The sequence below is a fragment of the Nicotiana attenuata genome, chromosome 3 (genome assembly GCF_001879085.1).
Source record: "Nicotiana attenuata strain UT chromosome 3, NIATTr2, whole genome shotgun sequence".
Taxonomy (NCBI): Eukaryota; Viridiplantae; Streptophyta; class Magnoliopsida; order Solanales; family Solanaceae; genus Nicotiana; species Nicotiana attenuata.
Window position 1 is genome coordinate 47,189,851 of NC_031991.1, and position 5,895 is coordinate 47,195,745.

A 5,895-nucleotide genomic window follows, 5' to 3' on the forward strand; every position below is an offset into this window, starting at 1 on the left:
CGAGAGGAAATCCCTCACCATGTGACCCATCGCCGGTATCGATGCCTCCGCCCTCAAAGGGATCAAAGGGTAAGCAGAACCACATCTTCGGTCAAACCTGGTCGAACATAGTAGAAGGCTGCATCAGGGCTCACGCCTCGAAACGTCGCCTACGCATCCCGTAAAAAGGAAGAACTACTCTGCTCCTTTGTCGTTTCCTTTCTTTTCTTTTCACTAACCTGTATGCAGGCAGGCAGCCTAGGCATTCAGAAGTTCTGAACTCCACTCGGGGATCCGAGGCCTCTACGGGACCCGCCAAGCACTCTTTCCTCGACCGGGTTTCCAACCTAAAGAAGGTCCCGCCAACAAGATTATTAGCGGAGCAACATACCCCCAAGAAAGGGATCCGACGAGATCGCAGTCCTCTCTTCTACAGTCAGACGACGTGAGATGATCTCCTCTTAAGGACATCATCTCTCGGAAGGGCCAAATGGCTGGCTAAGTTCCAAAAGGGAATCATATAAACAGATCAGATAATCAGAGAAGCCGCACCCGTGCGGGCCGAACCCAGAACAACGGGACGATATGTATTTACAACATATATTTACGCCAAGCAATAAAGAACACCTTTTTTGCATTTCACGCTCCGAAGAAGGCTATTTCGGCATACTCACGGCACAGGCCTCTCCGCCAAATACGTCCCGAGATACTCGGAGACATAAACAATTCAGCGCCCACACAACCCCAGGGTCGGAACTTCGGGCTCATCAAGCCCCTATAAGGCAACTCCGAGCTCACGAGAAGCGGTCTTCAGGCTTAAACAAACTTGATGACTCGGAGACTGCCGCCAGTCGCCATGCACTGGAAAATCCGAAACTGTAAGACCCTAATGGGCAGCCTCGGCATAACCAGACCTATTCTACACAGACTGTAAGACCTCAATAGGCATGACAAACTGTAAGACCTCAATAGGCATGACAAACTGTAAGACCTCAACAGGCATGAAAATCCCGCAGTTTAGGCTATACGCGGCATTTGTGAGAATCCCTAAAGGGCATACCCTCGGCGTAGACGCCTAAAACTGCCACTTGGGATCAAAAATGGCTACGGCCAAACGCATATGACTACGGTCAAAACGGCTGATACATCCAAAATAACGCGACTCGGGGATGCCTGACTGTTACTAAAAATACTCCGACCCGTATAGAGCCACCATCATTCGCAAGGCTTGCTTTACATTGGACCCGATGTTGAGCCTCTCATAGCCTAGTACCGGTGAACTAGGCAATATACTTCGGAAAGAACCGGTTAAAATAGGCTTCCCTCAACAGGAAAAAAAACTAGCTCCGACCACGTCGGCTCCAAATCGCAAGAGCGTAGATCTACTCGACCAATGAGCTATGAACCTTACGAGGTGCTCAAAACATCGCCAACAACGACTTGAAATCGAGGTTCTTCTAGAACCGACGACGGGTCAGGGAAAAATATTCTAAAAGACCTTAACGAGCGGAAACAAAGCCTGCAAAAAAGCCCACGGGCTAAAACAGCGTAAGAGCCATTGTCGCCAGCTAAGCAAGCCTACGGGCCTCATATTGAAAGGTCTCTACAACCATACAGCGTAAGAGCCATTGTCTCCAGCTTGAAAATTGACAACTTGAGGATTAAAGTGAGCTCGAATCGTAACCCGATTCGGAGATCGGATCCAAAATAGTTATCTATGCAAGCCTCCGGGCCACATATTGAAAGGTCTTAACGACCAAACGGCATAAATGCCACTATCGCCGGCTGAAATCTCAATAAAATTTGAGGGTCGATTACAGCCCGAGTCGCAACGCGACTCGGAGACTGGACCCGGAAAATTGTTATATGCCTAAGGGCACGGCACAAACGCCACTATCGCCGGCCGAAATCTCAATAAAATTTGAGGGTCGATTACAGCTCGAGTCGCAACGCGACTCGGTGACTGGACCCGAAAAATTGTAATATGCCTAAGGGCACGGCATAAACGCCACTATCGCCGGTCAAAATCTTAATAAAATTTAAGGGTCGATTACAGCTCGAGTCGCAACGCGACTAGGAGACTGGACCCGAAAAATTGTAATATGCCTAAGGGCACGGCATAAATACCACTATCGCCGGCCAAAATCTCAATAAAATTTGAGGGTCGATTACAGCTCGAGTGGCAACACGACTCGGAGACTGGACCCGAAAAATTGTAATATGCCTAAGGGCACGGCATAAACGCCACTATCGCCGGCCGAAATCTCAATAAAATTTGAGGGTCGATTATAGCTCGAGTCGTAACGCGACTCGGAGACTGGACCCGAAAAATTGTAATATGCCTAAGGGCACGGCATAAACGCCACTATCGCCGGCTGAAATCTCAATAAAATTTAAGGGTCGATTCCAGCTCGAGTCGCAACGTAACTCGGAGACTGGACCCGAAAAATTATAATATGCCTAAGGGCACGGCATAAATGCCACTATCGTCGGCCAGAAAGTCATGGAAGCTTAAGGGTCGATTACAGCTCGAATGGCAACGCGACTCGGAGACTGGACCCGAAAATTACAATACGCCTAAGGGCAAGGCATAAATACCACTATATCCGGCCAGAGAATCATGGGAACTTAAGGGTCGATTACAGCTCGGTTCGCGACGCGACTCGGAGAGTGGACCCAAAATAGTCAAACTGCAATATGCCTAAGGGCACAGCTCAAATGATACCATCGTCAGCAGATTAAATCTCCAGGCCACGCGCCCGCAAAGTCATTTCAGCCCAGAGCACAAAGGACCATCACCCTCCGTCCGTGCAGGCGGGAAAGAGCTTGAAGGCCAAATGAAGCTCGAGTCGCAACGCGACTCGGAGACTGGACCCAAAAGTAGTTGGGGCGACAAATTCCTAAAGGCAAAAGATGAAAATGACTGCTACCTGCCCGCATGGGCACGGAAAATTCAAGGACAAGAAAGCCCGAGTCGTAGCCCGACTCGGAGACTAAGCCTAAACAGCTAGGCCAAGCAACGGAGGCCCCGGCACCTGCTCGCGCCAAGGATCACACTTAAGAGCCCCCGGGTCCGTCCAATCGGTTCCGGATCTATGAGGGCCTCACCAAACACCCAAAACCAGTCTGGACGATCGAATGCAACGACAGGAAAAAGGTACGGGAGAAATAAAGCTTCAAACATCTTCTTATTACATGCGCGAGAAAGCACATTCTCCACCTACAGGCATGCCCTACATATGTCAGAAACAAAGCGACAAAATGGCAGAATCTATATTCTGCACTAAAGGGCTACAGTTTGTCAAATTCGCCCTCCGCAACGTCAACAAGAAGTGACCGAGCATCACCCTCGTCCGCCCTTGCTCGAGCCAATTCCTCCGAGAGAATGAAGCCCCTTGCACGGACTTCCTCGAGTACCTCTCTCCGGGATCTATAGCGAACATATTCCTCGATCCTCTTCTCCCGGTCAAGGGCTCGCTCCAGCTCAGATTGGGCAGCAGCAGCATCTTTTATACGAATCGCCATCTCACGATCATCCCTGGTTCAGCTTAATGCCGCTTCCGCCCGGGCATCAATTATCTCAGCTCTGACCTTCGAGAGATCAGACTCAAGTTTCTCAATCATATCCGCTTGAACTTTGGCATTGTCACGAGTCAAAATGAGTTGGACCTCGAAGGCAGGGACCTTAGCCGAGGCACTCGTCTCCTCTAAAGCTCGAGCCTGCACTTGGGCCCTTAGCTCCTCGCAAGCAGCTCTGACGCGGTTTACATCGCCTTTGAGGTACTCCAAGGCCTCCACCTTTCTCTGCAACTGCTATGGCAAGAGGAAATCAGCCTTAAAGTTAGAAAGAAGCGAAGCACGTACGACAGGAAATTACCTGCCCTATCAAATAGCTCTCATAGTTTGAGCTCCGGTACGCTTCGTATCGCCAATACTGCAACTCAACTTCCTTCTCCTTGTAAAGGAGCCTATGGGATTCGCCCTCATCCAGAATTTTCTGGAGCTTGGCCCCTTGACGGAGCAGCTCGGACTTAAGCCTACCGTAGGCCTGCACAAGGAAGATTCAATAAAGGGAGGGGGACACGGGATACAAGGAAACTGTGCGCAAAGTCACCACAAAGTGAAGCCGACGGATTTCCTCCAAATCAAAACACGTTCCTGTTGATCCTGCCCCTGCGACCCTAGAAGAACCGACCTCGGGCACGGCATGTTCACCCAAAGGGACCGTTGGCCGGGAATCAGGCACTCCGGGAGCAGCAGACTCGGGAGATGCCCCGACCTCAAAAATACGAGCCCGACCAGCACCGCTGAAGGCTCCGTCGCACCGCGGGCGCCGATCCCTCTTATTACCATCATCCCTCGGCCCGTAGGCCAACGACTCTTTCCCCTCTTCGGAAAAACGTTTCCTCGCCCCAAGGAACCGCCCAATATCTGCAAACGGCGAATCCAGTACAAACAAAAGGGGAAAGTGTTACCTCGGGTATACGAAGGCAGGGCAAAAGCAGCATATGCACATACCTTGGTATTTCGCTCCCCACCTAACGCGAAGCACAGCTCGCCACCTGCGCTCGTCGCAAGATGAATGAGTCATCAGCCTCCGGACCCAGCCTGGCAGATCATGGACTTCACCCGGCGTCCACGAAGTTGCTGCAACAAGGGAGATAACATTTTTACTCTGTTGGTTTTCGCTAGGAGCAAAATTTGAAAAAGCGCCAAAGCGCCTCACTCACGTGCATGATTCCACCATTCGGGAAATGGCAAAAACTCCACAGGGATATTATCGGTCGTCTGGACTCGGACAAACCAACTGGCCCACTCTCGATCCCTTCCTTCCTCGTCATCAACAACGAAGGGCGTGGACGAACGACCCATCAGGGTTAGTAGGCCTCGATGATGAAAGGGCCGATATAGCCTGATAAGGTGATCAAACGTGAATTCAAGCCCGGCCTTCTCCGCGAAGAATCTCATCATCAGCACCGTTCACCAAAATGACGGATGAATTTGTGCCAGGGTAACCCGATACTTCAAGAAAAAATCACGCACAACCCTATCAGGGGAGCCAAAGGCGAAAGGGTATAGGTGCACGCTCAGGAACCCATCAGTGGAGTCCGCGATGCCTTCATCTGGGGAAAGCACCTGTAGTGTTACCCCTTCGCTCCACCCGCAGTACCGCCTCGCCATCTCCAGGTGTTCCTCTCTTATCAAGGACGCCGTCTCCAGAGCAAAATCTTTCGACATCCAAGCGCCGGGAACAGCACTCTCCGCTCTTTGCCATGCCGGCCCCGAAGTGGTTGCAACTAACAAAATAAAGCAAGGGCGCGCACCAACACTTTTTGCACCTAAAGAGATGAGGAACCCTATGCCAAAACGGAAGTACAGCTACCTAAAAATAGTGAAGTCCTGCAAAGAAGCCGAAGCCGCCCACTTATATGCGAGAAGCAGCGACGATTCGCCTGCCCGAGGCAAGCCCCAGGAAGCCAACAGCCTCGATACAAATCAATGGGTCGATACCCGATCCAGAAAACATCCTCCAACAAGAAGTCAAGACTCGAGGGGTCGTGCGTATTATCTCAATGCTCGAGGTAGCACTCTACGCCAAGATCCCCCGGCCCAAAGTAATCGGGCCTCGGTGAGCTTTAAACACCAATACTTGACACAAGGCAAGCACCTGGTCTCGTGATCCCCTCTCCCTGAGAAGAGGAATAAACACCGGAAGCTCCGATCGCCAAAGCTCCACGAGGGCCCAAGGAAGTGCCCAAATACAGGAAAACTCCTCAGCAGAAGTCAATCCTATACATTCTAAAAATGTTATCTACATCAAGATCAATAGGGACCCCCAGGTACCCGAGGATGACCTCCATCCGGAATAATGTTCCCGAAGGCCACGGAATTCGACATATGATCTCCAAACAACTC